This window comes from Hippoglossus stenolepis, chromosome 5, assembly GCF_022539355.2.
Source record: "Hippoglossus stenolepis isolate QCI-W04-F060 chromosome 5, HSTE1.2, whole genome shotgun sequence".
Taxonomy (NCBI): domain Eukaryota; kingdom Metazoa; phylum Chordata; class Actinopteri; order Pleuronectiformes; family Pleuronectidae; genus Hippoglossus; species Hippoglossus stenolepis.
Window position 1 is genome coordinate 13,935,281 of NC_061487.1, and position 19,161 is coordinate 13,954,441.

General features: G+C 40.8%; 1 protein-coding gene across 1 annotated transcript in view; it reads right to left on the bottom strand.

Moving 5' to 3' along the window:
• ddb2 (damage-specific DNA binding protein 2) overlaps positions 1-19,161 on the bottom strand; it is a 71,794-nt gene that overhangs the window by 16,563 nt on the left and 36,070 nt on the right. The window lies entirely within an intron of this gene.

The following is a 19,161-nucleotide window of genomic DNA, read 5'->3' on the forward strand; positions in this document are numbered from 1 at the left end:
TTGATGACCTGCAGCAATAAGAAGAGATCCCTCATTGGACCGTCTTCTTTATGTGATTAGAATGAGAAATGTTAATGTAATGAATGTTTACGAAGAATAGCAGATTTTTATTTGTTGCAAGGAATATGGAACAAGAACTAATTTTGTGATGCAATCCTTATTGGTGAGCAGCGTTATTAGGCGAAAAAAGTGGCGACTACACTCTTATTTAGAGGTTTACTGTTGAAGTGGAGCTCTCCTGTGCCTAGATTGTAGCGATATTCTCTGTCATATATAAACAAATTCTGCATTCAATTACTTTGCTGAAATTGTTTTCCTGTGCTCATGCTTGATTAGATATTCATTATGTTAAACAAGACGCCTTGTATATAAACCCATATAAAATTTGTGTGGTTGGCTGCTATGAGGCAGTGTCCGCTAGATCCCCGACACTGAAATGTCAGTATGTCCTGGCATCCAACGTTTTGTGGTTCTCTGCTTAATTTTGTTCATAATTATTATCATTACAGTAAAAGTAGCAATATTACCCATAAATTATTTCTTAAAGTTAGGCATTCATATGAAACCAATGAGAAATGTTGAGAATAGGATCATAATATTACGTCATTTTAGAGGGTGGATATCAGAAGATCAGCCTGTCGTCTTCGTTAAAATTAAGAATGTGGAGCAGCTTGTGAAGGGGTTAGGGTTATTTAAGTAAAGGGATCACAAATGTCAAAATAATTATGTCTCATCAGCACCACAATATCACACGTAACAGCACTTTGAAAACAATATGGAAGAAACTGTCTTTTCTGAAGAAAAAATGACAGATTTGGAGGAAATTGCCTCTTTTGTGGAGTTGGTTAGTTCTGTGGGATATTCAAGGCGGTTTTGTCGTTTCTTAGGTAACAGTGAGATTGGTAATGAAGAATCTGAATCCAGAAGGACTGGAGCACAGGTTCTACTTGCTGCTTTGTTTTGTGAATAGATTTTTCCTTTATTCTCATAAGAACTTTTTTTCTCTAAACCTAAGATTTTTTTGTTTAAATATGTGGCCCTAATCCTCTATGGTTTTCATAATAACTTTCGTAGAGTGAGCAGCTGATAGTGGTCCAGTCATCCAAGCTTTGAGTAGACAGTTGAAATCTCATCCACCACCAGTCTGGCTGGCTTTCAATTGGAAAGCACTGGAGAGTGACTAACATGGAGCCTCTTGGAGAGGGTCAAGAGTCCAGAGCAACCAGTGGCCATTAAATTCACTCCTATGAGATATTGAGTGCTTTGCTTTTTGACCAGCCTCTGTTTGATGTGCTGCACCACACTATTATCCCCAGCTTCTCACTGCGAGCCCTCCACAAGCGAGCGGCACGGGCATTATGAAGATGTTATTATGGAGCTGCTGTCGAGCCTCTGATCAACATTACCAGACTCAAAGAGACACTTGAGGGAAATAAATGAAAACTGCACACAAAGGTGAGCACGAGGCACAATCCAAGGCTTAAAGACAACAGCGCTCACTCATCCAGCCGCTCAGGAAGAATACATCATTCTACAATTCAGGAGTTCAGGCTCATGATTATGCAACGTGCCGCTTATCAGTGATATTAAACTTGCTGGAGGGAATTCTGATGTTCTACTCAAATGCACACAGTCAATTAGACCATCTCATATTTTAAAAGAGCGAGCATAATTGCAATGTTTTATTGACTCTTTGCTTGAATGACTCTGATTAAGAGGTCTTGCGCTGCCTTTCCGCACAGGCAGGAGGAAATCATTTTCACTTCAATTTATGATGCTAATGAGGGGCATTTTACCTCTTTCATTCACAATAACACTGTCCACTATTTTACATTTCAAATAATCAGTTTAAGCTTTATCTGATTATTATATTTTCTACTTTCATAACATTAAAAAAACAAGTGTTGAACATAACATAAGTTGATATGGTGAACTTGTTAGAAAACAGATGCCTGTGTAAACATCCTGCGGACACAGATCATCAGTATTCATTTGGCGTTAGTTCAACAGTCGTCTGTTTTTAGCTCTGTTTAGTCTCTTTAAGTAGCTCTAAAGTAGCCATTCTGTTATGATAAATTTGACTTGAGCCGCAGGGTCATGACCTCTCTGTGCTTACATGATTTACATGCTGTGCTGAGTCCAGCTGTGAAATGCGGGCATGAGTTTAAATAGGTGTGATGAAAGTGTAACCCTATCCTGCAGCGCTCTATACTTGGCTCTGTACTTGGCTGTGGCATCTGAGTGGTGATGGCGGTTTCAGTTGCTTCCAGAGCAGCACCATATCAACTGAGCGGTTGGTGATTGGTGAAGGGCACATCGAAGCCAGGGCTCCGATCCCAGCCACAGCTGTCCTTTAAATCAGAGCCCATTACGAGGGGTTTCTGCCGTCTCTTAGTGCAGACAATAACAATCCTTGACAATGAGTCAATTAGGGGGAAACACGAGTAAATACTGCATGAGAGCAGAGCTATTCCAAAGCAAAGCTCAGAGCAGGAGCTGTGCGCTACATCTTCATATGTCAAGGCCGTGGCTGTCTGCCAGCTAAACGTGTCGGGCCAGAAAGATATGCGAATGCAGATGAGTGTTGACAGCCAGTCAATTGTCATTCAGCCCATCTCCCAGCCTCTTGGGACTCGTCTAGTCTTTTCTTTTTTTGTGGAGCTCCTCTTCACTGCTTGCTCACCTCACGCTCCTGTGCCTTAATGCATGCTAACACGCACAGTGGCGGCACAAGGCTCCGTGTTCAGTTTTAATAAGAAGTAAAAGCTCCCTCGCTCACTTTTCTGCCGGTGCTGTTGTGACGAGCAGATGGGTCAAAGAGCCACAGACTCTCAGAGACCCCCGAAGGTTTAGTTGTTTTTTTAGCTGTTTAGAAGCATACTGAATGAGAATTGCTCTGACCCTTAGGCACCTGTGATTAGTTGTTCAGAACACCTCATCCCATCTGCTGCCTCCTCCTCCTGCTCTGCTTTTAGGTCTATATTACCTCACTTACACCAAACTTTGCGGGTATACGCGGGTTTCTTAAATGTGAGTTCAGATCTTTTCCCACGGTGCATCATGTTCGATATCACAAGCATGCTAGAAGCTGAGAAGCTCTCTCACCTCGCTGTCTTGCATCTTGCGCGATATGAAGAAAAATTAAAAAAATCCCTGTTGCACATGATATGAAAGATGTAAAAAAATATTAAGTGCACAAAACTTTGTTTTTTTACACACCAACGGCCGGTGCATTATTTCCCAACTGATTCACTCTCACCTGCCGTCTTGCCAAAATAGCGCATTCACCTAGGTGTCACGTTTCCATCAGTGCCGATTAAAAACCGTGTCTACTGCAGAGACATTTGACCCGGGAGCGACTGCTGATTGAATCCGTTTCCATTGCAGACAAAAGCCAGATGTTAGTGGGTGTTAGTGGGTTTTTCACCAGTGGAAACGGGGCGATCAGAAGGGACATATCTCACCTTCATGATTTCTTACTTTATGTAGTTGCTGGGTTTTTTTCTTCCAAAAATGACTTCAACAGATGTTAGAGCCGTTTCTAGGTATTTTATTTCCTTGTGTCAAAGTTATGATATCGAGCTCAACTTGTAATGAGGAACCCATTTGTCTATGGGCTTGTTGCTGTGGTTACACACCAACACAGAGAGTCGACCTCTGACAAACAAAATTTGGGTCATGACTGACTTCTTATTGAAAGTATTGGAAGCCATTGTTGTGGAGGCTCATTATAGCCAAATTGGGCTGAATAGTGTTTTTTCCTGTCCGTCTTTGTTCTTGGCAGCCCACTAAGTGTTTGCAGCTGTCAGTTGAGTGTATTCTCTTTGCCCAGTATATGTGGCTTGGCTGCACTTTAAGCTGGCTGCGTCCTTACTCCTTACCCCGATGACAGTATGCCATGACTGATTTCCGTTGACTCACTTTCATTGTAACCGCAATGTGTCCGTCGTAGAAACATCGGACCGCGTTCTCTCTCTCTTTTTTTTTTTACAAGTCGTTGATCTCATCTAGTTAACGCTGCGGCGTAACCAGGCTTTGCGTGCAGTTGGCTGATTATTTAAGTGGCGCTCCAAGCAGTTTGCTGATTAAATGAAAGGCGAAGAGATGCCAGAAATGATTGTACTGACAATGGTACAATGCAGCATGGTGTACAATGACTAAACACTTATTGGACATAGAGGACATTGACTCAACTTTTTTCACATCGCACAAATCTTTTTACGAGTACAAAGAATAAACGAGCATTAAATACACCTATTGCTTGCCTGATATCTGAGGCCATGTTTGCAACAGAGGGAAGGAGAATGTTATTTCAAACCTTTGTCCTGCCTACGCTTTCATGCAAATTACTCACACTGGAACCAGCTTATCTGTGAACAATCATAGGTGGCATTTGGATGAGGGTGAAATAGCACCACATGATTTTCCTATCCACAGAATGCTCAGTCAGGTCCCTATACACGTACTCCCACGCCCCCAAAAAAAAAAGGAAACACAAAAGCCGCTTTGAACGCACACATCAGCTGTTTATCTTAAAATAGTCCGCCACACTGCTGCTCTGATCCGGTACCTTGCACGCTGCACTTTGTAAATGGTGGGCAATTACACACGGTGCATTAGGGAGTTGTTATTTAATTCTTTAGATATGGCTAAGTTGCAAAGTTCATTCATTTTAATAAAGCAGCAACTTTTATCACACAACACCAGGTATGAGTATCAAGGGTGAGATTACAGCAGCCATGTGCACAAATAAGATTAGAGCGCTGGCTGAGACGGCTGTTGACAAGGTGAAAAGGGACAGTCGTTCCAAGAAGCAAAAACACACTGGATGAATGTGGGTTGATATAATTCACCGAGCATGCTACTTTCATGGTGTGTTTATCCACATGATAAATGGCTGCACAGATTTGCATTTGAACATTACCTGAGGAACACATCAGCATCAGCCTTACTGGATACTAATGATCCGGCGCATGCCTAATAAACTGAGCTGAGAATTCAAATGAGGCTCAACCTGCCTGTGAGGCTAGCTTAAGCAAACACCAGGACAGCTGGCAGAGAAATCATTGTGACTAATGGTCTCAGTGTGAGACAGGAGCAGGGCTGTGGGTGGTTGTTTTACCATGCTAAGAAGAACAGACTTTGTTTGTCTTTCTATAGAGTGCAGCGTGACTGTGTGATGCTGGAAGTGTTGGCTTTGTCTTTGTTTGATTTGCTGTTCTTGCCACTGTACTGCGACAACAGGAACGATCTGAAAACGTGTTTTTTCCCCCTGTGACTGAGGCGGCCTTTACAAGACGTGAACGCATAAATGCTTTCGAAAGTGGGTAGACAAAATCGTACAAAATTGACACCGCCACCTGAAGGTGCAGTGCTCCTCTCTGTCAACTCATGTTTTGACTTTATTTTTAATTCTGCTAGGGCTCCTCCGCTGTGGTAAACATAATGTGCTGTGACCTGTCCTCGGGGCAAACGATCTGATTTGCTCTTCCTTTCTTTAACCCATAATCGCATCCACCTCAGAGCCAGAGAATAGTTGTGCAGCTGTCATAACTTAAGCACAGCAAGGCGTGATGGGAGTGCATGTTTTTGCTATTATCTATTCCATCTGAGCCAGAACAGAATACTAAACCTCCACTGCATCCCTCGTTCTCACAGACCACTGCATGATCAATACCCACATCAAAGGCTCTGTGGAGATAGGAGGATTCTTTGAAGCATGTTTGTGGAGCTGGATTTGCTGAGCTAACACGGTCCACACAGAACCCCCTTGAATAAGCTTGTTTGGCTAACATCCTCTCTGTTTGTAGAAGAACTGAGTGGAGTCTAATGGAGAACAGACAAGGCCTCTCCCTTGTCTTTTTCCTCCCTTTAAGCAGCTAAATGCATCCATAGTGCCAGTGCTTTTTTTGCTCATCGGACATACGCTTCATTGCATGCCAGCTCAAATATTTATCTAATTTCAAATTGGCTGTAACATTTTGGAGGCAGGGAAACGCCAGAAAATATTTCTCATCAAGGACACAAAATAACTTGCATCATGTTTCTCGGTGCCAAGTGCAAATATGCTGGGTAATTACTGATTGAAATGAGATGGGGTGCCGACAGCAGCAGTGCTGCTATGTGGTTACCTTGTGTTGTGACTTGAACAAGCAGACAAGGATTTCTAGCCGTGATTATTCTGCACTCAATACACGACCTGTGTCCCTGGGAAGCTATTAACTATTTACAAAAGTGCTTTCTGTCGTCTAAATGGGAAAACAGTGCATTTGGGACTTTGCGTGGGACAGAGTGGGTATAGACGAGGTGGGGGTGGAGGTTAATCCACAGTAAACACAAAAGCATATAACTCCTGCCAGCCAGTCAAGGAGAGTCAGCAACTCTGTAAATGATGGAGCAGGGACCGTTGAATCATTTCTCCTCATGCAAATCGTAGAGAAGGATGAGGAGCTTTTCTCGTTCATTACAGAATAAACCACATTTGTGATGCTTTTGACTTTTTTAATTCACGCATTGTTGAATCTTTTGCTAAGTAATTGCACTATTTGGTGTAAGCAGTGCGAAGGTTTGAATCTCCAGTCAGCTGTGGCTCATTTGAAAGTGAAATGTGGTAAAACGCTGACGTCTCGTTTACTTCACTTCCAGCACCAGGGGCAGCAATGCATTTGCATCCCTGTCTCTCTCTCAATCTCCCTTTCTTTCTCATTTACATTATGGATGGTTCATTTAGCTTACATGACCGAGTGAGTAACCCAGGGCAATCTAAAATACCATGAGGGTCTGTAGGGATAAAATGAAACCACATAGGCAGCACTGCCATCTGCAGCAGCCTTTTATTCAGCCCTTCCTCTTTCCTGTGGTTGAGAAACATGGAATGTCCATGACCCACACGGTTGAGCTCAACACAGTGTATCAGTTAAACACAGTCAGAGATGATTTACAAGAACATGGAGGAATATTTTGCAGAATTTGTTGTTTGCTAAACAACTCCCTCGGATAGGGATTGAGCAATAATCACGATGTTGCTAAACTATGACTGGCATAGGCCTTGTCATAATTTGGAGTTCCTCATGTGTTGATGCGCATTAGCTGTGGAAAGAGACATACTCGGTATTTAAAGTTCAGGGGATCTAAACCAAGAGCAGAAGAACGGAAATGTAAGGAGTGGATTAAACGTGTTGATGACTGCTCTATTGTTAGCCACAAAGCTATATAGCTTATCTACAGTAGTAACTGAGCCTTAGCCTACTTGCAGGACCAAGGAACACATTACTAACTATTAGTTTGCAGGATTCAAGGTCAACAACAACAACAACAACTGTCAGGTTTGCTAAATCAGCTTAGCTAGGAAGCTAAGTTAAGAAGCTGAAAAGATTTGGAGAAATAATTAATTCCCCTAACATGTTATATAATTGGGATTATTTCTACACTACAATACAAAAAATGTCCCAAAAAACTAGTGAGACTAGTATTAGTATTAGTAGTATTGGACTATTAGTATTAGAGTATTTCTTATGATGTTTACTTTAATTGTTTTTATATCAGCTGATGCAAAACACAAAGTGTTATTCATTACAGAATAGCAGTTGCAGACAAGGACACATTGCAAAGTATATATGGGGATTGGATTATGTTAAACTGGCTATGATGCTAAAAGTGCACATGATGCATTTAAGTTGAAACCTGGAAATAAAACATTTCTGAAGGCAATCAGCTTAAATCCTTGCCTTCTCTTTTTTACATTTCTTTTACGGAGGGTAGGATCCCACATTAGCTCTTTAAACAGGCCTGTGGATGCTTAACGCCGCCTCTATTTGCATGTATAAAATGTAACAATGCATTGTGGGACTGTAAGCAGAGAGTAGTGCACATTACATTTATGCTAATTTTGTTATTCCGTCATGGATTTGTTTCAGGGTGCTATAGTGGATACAGTGCACTCCATAGTGATAATGCACAATATAGTTTGATTTCAGTGTCTGTGAACTGTGAGAGCCAGACAGATAAGGTGAGTGAGTCCATGTGGTAAGAAGTTGAGTAGGTTTGCTTATCTGTGTGTTCTTTGTGTGTGTGTGTGTTTTATGATCAGGTAAAGCTTAGAACATTACAACAGCAATACGTAATCTAAGATAAGAATTTAATACCTGCATTCAGATTAAAAACGTGCTTTGGCACACAACTCAAGCTTTTATTCCTTTTGCTAACAAGTTTGTTTCATCACAGACACACAAACAACACAATGGCCCCAGTGACAAGCCAGTTTTACAACCCCGAGGACTCAACGAGCTTAATGACAGAAAAACCCACAAGCACATACACACAGCTTTGCCCACACGGAAGAAGAACACTGTGTGCGATTTCACAAGAAGACATTTCACAAGTGGCTGTTATTGTGCACTGGTGATAAAAGTCGCACAGTGAGAAAACGTTTGTGTAGGGACCAGATTGCGAGTCCAGCTCACTCAGTGACAATCGTCAGCAGCAGTTCTCCTGCTCTGCTTTACATTAGCACCACAGCTCCAGCCTGGACAGGTCCATGGCTGTTATCTCAATGATGTTCTAATTCTAGTCAAACAGTTCTGTGTTTGACTCAATAGAGGCAGTGTTAGTCAGGAGAGTCAATATTAGCTGAGCACACAGAACAGGGCTGGTGTTGGGATAGAGACAGAGAGTTGTGTGTGGGCGCACTGTGATAGGTGGAGTGTATGTGACAGGATACATGGTTAAGTGTGCTCTGTTAGTGAACCTTGACCTCCCGGTGCAGTAAGAACAATAAAGATAATAAGAAAAGGGAAGGACACAACCTCCAGCTTACCATTGCCTCAGTGGCTTCTATGTTTGACATGGGAGACGTTTCTTTCATGGTCTGTTTTTTAATGTGGATGTTATTGTTAGACGTCACGGTTCCTGCAGTCGGCCTCTCTCATTCCACACTCTCCTGGCCTCACAGGGCGCCCTGAGCAGTGGAAACAACACTTGCTGACAGTCCCGGATGAACAGCTCAACACTTCGGCTGAAGGTCTCAGTCTTGAAGGAGAGTTGGTTTCAGTATATTCCAGGTCAAACAGCTGCCAATATCAACAGCCTGATTATGATATTGTCCCTATCAGATTGCACAGCCACTTCACTTGTTCTTCCATGTAATAAATGTAGTGTGGTTGAATAAAGTCGAAGTGAAAGTCAGTACTAAAAGCCATTAACTGTGATTTCTCCACATAAAACATGCAGCGGCATAAAGCATACTTGTGGCTGAATAAAGCTTTAATTAAAGAGGGCAGCTGAATCATGTTTGAGTTTTGCCTCATTTGCAATTATGAAGTAAGAGGAAATTATAAACTCATCAGTCAACAGAACCTTCTGTTTGCTCTGCAGGGTTTAATCTACAAAAGACTCTGGAAAGCAAACTAAAATGATTGAGCTTTCGCATCTGACAATATTGTGTAATTGATCAAAAGGCTGGTGAATTGCACTGCATTTCTGTCTTTAATAAGGAAGGGTGTTCTTAGGGCACCGATGACCAACCTTCTCAATCAGCTACCCTAATTAAGTGGTTTCCAACCTGTGGTTCTCCACCCCACCACGGGGTCGCAAAGTATATCTGAGGGGACACAATATGATCAGCCAGATTCTGCTGCACAAATGTTTGTACATAAACAGACAGTATTGCATGACTCACGTATTAGCTTAAAACTCAGTTCAATTATTATTCAAAAATATTAACAACTGTGTTAGAAAAATCCAGTTCTTTTATTTGCACAAACATAGGTAGATAGAACTAAACTACTCCCAAGGTGCATTTCAGCAATAAACATCCAATCCCTGATGTTAAAATGATGTCCAATGTGCCATTGGTGGTAGAGGCTAAAGATTTTAGTGTTGCAAATGAAATCAGTTCATTTGCTGTGTAAACTTTGGTTGAATTCGCCAACGATGACACTGGCTTCTGCAACAATTGAGCATTTTGAATTTACCACTGCTCAGATTCTCACCTCTGACTGGATTCTTCTCCATAACGTCCCTCATGGGTATTGTAGTATTTAGACTTATCCGTTATGACAGAATTGACAGAGAAAATTTGATTTCCCAGAGTCAAAGTTTCAAATATTAAATTGGTGATGGACCTAAAATAAGTGTATATACTTCTTTTTTAAAGTCCTGTCTTTCTGTGTTAAGCAACATTGATGACACAGTTAAAATATATAACTCAACTAGGAATACAGAAAAGAGAAAAACACTTCCAGGACCAGCAGCCCTTCCCACTTCGAGATTTTTATCACCAAATTCTGCAGCTCCCCTTTGCCCAAAGCAGCTTTATAGTTTCTTTCAATTTATTGTTTTGGTTTTCTGGCCCTCCTCTTTACTGTTTTTGTTCACTCTCACTACTCTTATCAGCCCTGTTTCCAGCGACAGCAGGGAGCTGTTTTCATCAATAAATAAATAAATGAAATAAATCTAAAAGCTCACTGTGCACCACCTGCAGAGCACCAAACAGACGTTAGCAATTACCTGGTCAGCATTTAGTTGCTAACAACTGTTGTGACTAATTGGCCCAATACCGATAGTCATGGCAGTGAATGAACGCTAAATGTTCTTTACGATTTAGAGACTATTATTTTGTGGTGTGTAATTGTGTAATTCTTATGTTAGGTAAGAACCATGACCTCTCCCATGTCCAAACAAACTGAGACTACACATCAGTGTCTACATGATACTTGATTGTGGGATGTGACCACATGTTTAATTGCCCCCTTGTGGCGTGGCATACTCACACCCAATAGAAACCAAAAAACTGCCATATTGGCTCCAACACAGATATTTCTCTGGAGGAGACTGAAGACCTAAACAGAGCTAAAAGTGAATACTGTATTTAGATTTGTCAAATGGACTGATTTGTGAAATTAGTCAACTAGACAATTAAACATTGCTTTAAGCACTTATAAGGTAATTAAGGAATGCATTCACTAGTCTGATAATTAGATTGAATTGCCTTTTTCCTTTTATTACTGACTATTTGATCCTGAGATGTGAGCTTTGAATCAGAGGTCTGGAATCAAGCTAATACATCACACACACCGCTACACTTCATACCTGTCAAGCTAAAAACAAGAAAACAGTGAGATGGCTGTCATACGTTCACCTAAGCTCCTGCAGCAGCCGTGATGGCAGCAAACAGTCATTCATGTTTGACTGAGCCTGTGGCCTTGTTAGTGGTAATAACTAGTGTAAACAAACAGCAGTGGTGTATTTTAAGGTCATCACAAACATCAACAAAAACCTCCCAGTCAGCACAAAGCAGTGGCTCTGATGTGGCAGCACAGCCCTCCTATTTAAATCTGCTGACATGAGAAAAAGCAACATTAGCTAATGCACTACTTAAAGACCATAATCGCTCTTTCCTCTACTGTTAATGAATGCTAATTAGAAGTCTGGAGCAGTTTCTGGCGTGTGCTGGCTGCTCCTCTAATGTGCCGTATTGTTCCTCTCCTCGCTCCAGCTCAGCACTAATGCTGCTGTGCCAGCTATTAAAGTCAGATAAGCTATCCATCTTTAGCATTGCCAGCCAAAAAGCCACTAATAGCTTAGCCACAAAATTGTTAATTTCCATGGTTCCCTTTGCTTGTTGGAAAGTTCTCTCTCGGTGTATGAAATGTGCAGATATCCCTCTTTGTCTCCGCAGTGTCACCCTGTCAGCATGCTGTGCTGCACAAGATCCATTTTCTTACCCACATTTAACAGCTCCATCACCCCCAAAACTGTCTGTCAGGGAAACAGGCCACTACATTTGAGGGGGCCTCTTTGCAAAGCCTATTTCGGCACAACACTTCATCATGGAGACCAGCGTATTTGCAGCAGCGCCCCATCTATGATGAATGTGCCAGTTAAAACTAATACAGGAGTGACGTAAAATGGGGGCTGTCATAATATGATACTATCCATGAAACGACTTGGCTGTAATAAGGTTAATCACAACCAGACTTTTAACGAAGATTAGGAGACAAATTAGCTGACTCATTATCCTCATTCCAGATTTCTGTTAATTTTACATCTGATTTTAAGATCTGGCAGTTATCCATTAGTCAGTTTAGTTTATATCGGCCACAGTGGATTTGAAGGGGAAGCTGGTAGTTTGACAAAAATAATACACCGTCTTGTGCATACATGCTTCTGTGGGACATATCTTTAAATATTTGTGGATAATACACTGATTTAAATAATTTAGTAATTATTTTAAGGCTATGGAATGGATACAACTCTTAAATTATATGTTCAGTGAAAGTTATTCGGCCCAATGAGTTTTACCCATAGATTCCATCTGAAGATACAATTGCCCCCTTGTGGCTGGCTGCAGTATAGGCCAGAAAATCCTGCCTCCTCCATGTTAGCAGATAGGACACGGAACCAACTAAAAAGTCAAAGTACACATTAAATAAAATATTTTAAATGGTGGTTTCTTTTATTTTAGGTAGTTCTTATCCCACAGAGGTATGTCCAAGTGTCATTAGTTATTTGATGCTACAAAAATGGGGGGAAACATCATGATTGACAGTGGAGATCGACCTCACTTTTTCTAATTCTTTTAGGCTTTGACCTATTTTTTGGCTTTTTAGTTTTCTTGAGTTTTATTTACTTTTCTGCTACTGAATTTTTGACTAAACAATCTCACCTCCAGGTCTGATCATATCACATGATCCTTGCCAACAGAGCGTAACCAATAGACATTATAAATGGTGAAGTTGTTTGAATTTCCTCAGAGCATTGTAAGTACACTTTTGTTCGTTTGGGTTAAGAAGCTTACAGCCTCCTGGCTCCAGCATAATATAATGATGTGACCTGGTGTTTCCAATTGTTCTTGAACATAAAAATAGTTTAGTGTAGGTCTGTAGAAAAACTTCACATGACCCCAGTGGTGCACCACTTCCTACATCATGTGTAGAGTGAATAATCTGCAGTATGACCCACATTTTGCTCTGGTGAATGAATGACAGCAGAAACCCTTTCTCGAAATGACTGACACATTTAGCAAATAATGTTTGGATGAAAACAACCCTATGAGGAGCAGGTGCAAGTTGTGTGATTAAATTAACGAATTTAAATGTGAGTATATGGAAGGATTGATGTAGTTGTTCCTCAGGCCAATCTCTTTGAGATGTTCAGTGTTGACACCTATAGACACCTATGTCTAGGTTACACGCAGATAGAGGCACCTTATATCATGAATCTGAAACTAAATCCATAAAAGTGCACAGAAGAACAGTGCCTCTGGGAATGTAACGGCTCCCTTATGAAATACCTTTTTTTTGGTTCACCAACTATTCAAGTGTCAACTGATACGAGTGAGTGTAAATTTCACAACCCACGATTTTTCATGTGCAAATTCACAGATGAAACAGTCTCACCTCCGAGTGAGGAAATCCAGCTAGTGACAGGTTTGTAGAGAACGCATGAGTTATGGTCTTGTAGTTCTGCAGACGTGCCTTGCTCTGTGGCAGCGCGACATGGGGAAAATGAACTTTTAATGTTGTGCAACATCGCGTTTTGCTAGTCTTACAGAAGTGAGGTGTAACATTTCTCACAAGTCTCGTGTTACACTCACAAAGTTGATGGATTTAGCAGAACCTAGATCCTGTGAATCAATGAACAAAGAAATACATCTTGTTTCTACATTATGAATGCATAATTGCACGATCATGCAAGATTAATCAATTATTTGTTCGGTCTACAAACTGTCAGAAAACAGTGATTTCTTAGTAATTTTTTCTAAAGACCTTATGTCTTCAAACTGCTTGGTTTGCCTGAACAATTGTCTAAAACCCATTTTACTATCAGAAGACAATGAAATGCAGCAAATCCTCACATTTAAGAAGCTGGAAGCAGAGAATATCTCCCATTTATGCTTGAAATTGGACTAAAATCATTGATTACATAAAAACTAATCTGATTAGCTTTCTCTTGATCAACTGATACATTTTTTATCTAATCATTCCAGCATTATTTATTATTCATTAATCAAAATGTGGGGAGGAATTGTATCTTGTGTGACAATAATAGCATTTCAAAATGTGACCTTGTAATATGTACATGCCGGTGTAAAAAAGAAGCAGATTGACAGATTATTTCTTTGCAGAAAATAATATAAATGAGGAACAGCAATGGTGTAAGGTAAGACCAGAGATTTATTTTCTTGGACTGACGACAAGGTGGAACTGTAACTGACAGTAAGGTTTAGTAATGCTTTGCACTCACTGCTGGTAGTTGAATCATGACTGCTAAAACCAATCAGGAAGCAAATGCAGGTGATTGCGTCATTGTTTCCAAACATCTTAGTTTTTGTCAAATGCAGTCAGAGAGTTTTCAAACTAAATTCGGGCCGGCAGCTTTTCCAAAAGTCTCTGTTTTCAGGGGCTGGAAAACTCTGGAGTAGTGTGGATGACAGGTGTGTACGTAGAAAATTATGCATTTTAAAATGAAAAAAGTATTCATGTGTATGTAGCCTTTGTGTTTCTAACAAATTGGCATCTGTTGGCATGCTCACACATCTGAAGTGGTGATGATGGTAAATTCAATTTTTATATATATTTACTTTTTACCTACAGTGCTTAACAAGTACAGGATAACAGCCAGTAGTCGTTAACATGTCAATATTCATTCAGGCGCCACATTACAAAATAATAAGGGAGTTATGTTAACTACCTGTCTGTTTGATCACAGGCCAGAGGAAGACACAGTAATGACTGTGTAGTCATGAAGACAAAGTTCACCACATTCATGGAACTGGTATTACAGTGTGCAAAGGTGAAGCGTCACATGTGACCCACCAAGAACGGCCTCAGGCTCGGTGACCTACTCTCACATCACTCGCCTCTTTCATCTCTTCACGTGTGTGATTATGTTACAGGTCTGACCGTGTTTACAACACAAACAAGAAGCAAAATGCAAATCAGACAACTTCGTACACTTATATCGGTTACATCATACCAATGAATCAAATTGATTGACACAGAATTAACTACAACTATAAACTATACACTCATAAGAAAAACTAGACCTAGTGCTTTTTTTCAAATGAGCGTGAATGATTGCTCCTGCAACATTTTGTGAAAGTGTTCTGTCTTGATTATGTCCCGGCAAATGTGAGGGGTGTGAGTAACCCAAAACTACAACAATATTCTTTTAAAACCACCTCAGGCTAAAATGTACATCTTCTTAATATGTTTATATGATACAAGACATCATGCCTGACTGCCAGAGTTTCATTTATGGTGAAATTAAGGCTACATCCACATTTTATAACGCATAACTGTTGATATGTTAACGCCTGACATCTGACAAATGCCTCGAAAAGAAGAACTTTGGAAATGCTGCAGTCCCCATTTGAGTTTGAAAACTTCGGGGCTGCTAGCAAAAAAGAAAACAAACAATGTTTGTGTTTGATGAGCAAACTCACAGCAGAAGACGAGCGGCTGAGGGGTGGGTGAAGTTAGCTGCAAGGCTAATTAAATATATTTATAGATTTGCAAATACAAGATGAGGTAAAGGTCTAGAGTTACATGCAGGCCATTTAAAGGCCATAAAGGGATTTTTGCCACGGAAAAATCTTTTAAATACTTAATTTTGAGGAACACAGATGTGTTTTTAGAGGTTTAATCAATGCCAGGAGAGCAAATTTAGGTAATCTCCAATCTGGATCTGTCTACTGCCAGCCACTCTTGTTCTATCACTTTGCAGCCCGAGGGGGATGACTCCACAGAACAGCATGAACCTGACGCAACGGCACTTAAATTATAAACCTGACAGTGTGGGTCGAATACCACAGAATACTTTAATATCTGTTCACGCCTCCTCTTAGAGAACCAGTATCTATGGCATCCTGTAATTGTCAGTGGTTTCCCAGTGATGCGCCTGGAGGGCAGGGTGGTAAGAGTGTGGATTGACAGGTGATTGAGCAGATCGCTGTATGTCATGCAGCTCTTTCCTCAATCCCACATCAGTGGAGCTGTTGACTCACACACATATCCCTTTCTCCGATCTCCAGTGAACTGACACAGCCTCCTACAAACAACTTAATGTGCTGTTGAATGTGGCTCAACACTAAAGCCGGGGGGGCGAGCAGGTCTTAATGAACCACAAACAGCCGCAGGACTCCAGGGCGCCAGCACCTCATATAACAGTGACTATTATTAGTATTATTATCATTATCATCATTCCTTCTTTTGCTCTATCATTTCTCAGATAGTCTGGTGTTGGCCACAACAACAGCTTGTTATCTGAGGAGTGATCAGCATGTGCTTGTAGATGGTTTGAATTCTCACAACAGACTTCAGTGGTTGGGTGAAGTGTTACAGGTGTGAGCATTCCTTCACAGAACAGGGAGGGATGTTAAGATTGTCCTGTGAATGAGGGTAGGAAAGAGCCGCACCTATGAGGCGCTAGATTCCTGAGATAAGGATTACCTGTGAACCAAAGGTCAGGCAAAAACAAAATCCCCAACAATCTCTACTCCATCTTTTTTATCCTTCTATAGCAACTCACAAAGACCGATACTGTTCTTTGATATGATCTCTGACAAGGATAATCCAGGACCTTGTTACACCTTTTTTACACTTAATTGCTACCTGTCACAGGACAGGAATCTTCCCTCTTTTACAAGGCCCATAATAGCCAAGAGCATCGATCCTCTTTGTGGTGCAACTCATCACCCTAACTGGGTGGATAAGTAATCTGGCAGATGAGAGATAAGAGAGAAAAACGTGTGAGTCAAAGGAGCCAGCTCGAGAAGTCGCTGGTGGTCAAATTCTTTGTGTTTTTCTGGGTGGTGCTGCACCACACCATTTTGCCTTGAGCACAAAAGGAAGCAGTGGCGCAGCAAGTTTAAGTGGTGAGCAACCTGACGAGAGGTGTCCGGTGATGTTCCCTGCCGCCTTGCCTGCCAGGCAGACAGTCGGGGGTGTCACGTCCTGGGTGTCAGCCACTCAACGCCCTGAATTGCTCTGCTCTTCACCCACAGAGTAGCGGTAAGGGCGGTGAGCTAATTGCAGCATTTCAAAGGTGAGTGATTTATATGTCAGCTGTTCCCCAGTGTGCCGTTCAGAATGCCCATGTCCCATGTTTAACAGCTGACAAACACATGCTTTTTCTGTCATGGTCACATTTATGGCCTCACACACAGTTCTATTAGTGCAACCTCGACCATACAAGGATATAAACACGTTTTTATGATGCTGTTATCTCAGTTAATCAAGCAAGATGACTACTTCAACAATGCACCAGTGGCATGACGACAGCCATCAGCACGATAAGAATCACTTCAAAAGCAAACTGTGGAACTGTTCTCAAGGACAAAACTTTTGAGGTTTTATTATTGTTTACATTCAACTGTCGCAGAACTTAATCTCTGTATGACGTCTGAGCTCCTTAGAAATGAGAGAAGGTTCAGAAGTAGTTTCTACAATTGTTTGATATTTGAAACCTCTCCATTAACCCACAGCAGCACACAGGGAGAGTGTAACCTTATTTCACGCTGGCTCTTAAATAGTGCTGAGAATTTGTGAGGCAGTTAGTGGCCGTCATTAATAACGGCCTCGGCTGGGATGACAGCTGCTGATTGGAATGAAGAGCTGTGCTACAGAAGACAGCTACAAATTTCCCTGACAGCCAGGTCTCCATTACTGGGCGTCAGCTGCCAAAACAGCAGTAATCAGAGAAGGAGAGCGGAGAGAAAACACGCTTTCTCACCACAGACAATTTCCTGTTCCCTCCACTATTGGAGAACACAAACACACACGTACACATGTAACTTATCTGTTGTTGCACCGGATGAACTGCTCAAACAACTCATGGGTTGATCGGTTTCTTGAGGTCATTATTTTAAAAAGAACTGCCTGGTGTAATTTTTGATATATTTCCTTTACTGGAGAATGTCCCTGTTAAATTAGTCACGCATATCTCAGTTTGAACAAAGGTGCATCATTGAGGTTGCTGTATCGTTTAGCTACAGTCAAACATGACAGGCCCTCCTAGATGTTCATGTTTTTACATGATAGAAATCTGCATTCGTAAAATGTGTTTTAGGAAACGTGCAGTGCTGCTACAGTTTTTCAACAACATAATGAGGAAATGTATTAAAGGCACCATAGGACATTTCTGACCACTAGTAGTGCTAAGGAGCAGTGTTTTTATGTGCATTCTTGCATACAGATGCGGCAATGTGACAAGAAAGGCAACAGGGTGCCTTCAAAGAAAATCAACAACAAGTAACAAGTAAACATGGATGTAAACAATGCAACAAACAAACACAAATGTTTGGCGATATAGCAAAATAATCATTACAATGTTTTTTATACTGAACAATATCGATAATTTATCATTCACTGAGCACAAGAGTGATTATTTTAAATTATGTTGACCCAAATATAGACCAGATAACAATAAATGGAAAATGACTCATCACTTTATCAGCATTATTGTGGCAAAATCCATTTTTATATAGAGTAAAATTATTGAGATTGTTTTCTCAACCAGCAAATATACCAACCCAGCACAATTATGGTTACGTTTAGACTCTCAAAGAACTTGGTTAAGTTATAAAGGTTATGATCTGGGGCTATACATAGACAAATTCAAGACGGATGACACATGTCATGTAGTTTCACAATACTGAACCAATCTTTTGGAGGCCAAAACATAACCACACGCGGTGCTAAAGATAAGATACGAACCACAGTTTCCTGTGTCCACAATCCATCTCATCATGACTTCTACGTGGTACAAATATGTGCCACTTCCTTTGCTAGGAAAAAACGATGCCAGTAAACATAATCCAGGCAACAATTATGTTTCATTCTAAACATATTTGGCAAAAAGTATATATAATATGTTAGTGCAATTTCTAAAAGACGGGGTTTTAAAAGAGATTTAGAAAATTTACATAGTTCTCTCTGTGTTTATTTCCCTGCATAGAACCCACAATGATAGCAAGTCTAGAGGCAGTGGCCAAAGGCAACGCAGGCAAGGAGAATTTTTTTTTTTTTTAAAGCATAAAAGTAGAAGAGATTTAATACTTACAGTATGTGCAAAACAGTGATTTCAGCAAATGTTAGTATCTGCATCATTTTCCCAAGGGCAGATTTATAAATGTTGGGCATCTAGGGTCTTCTAAGCATG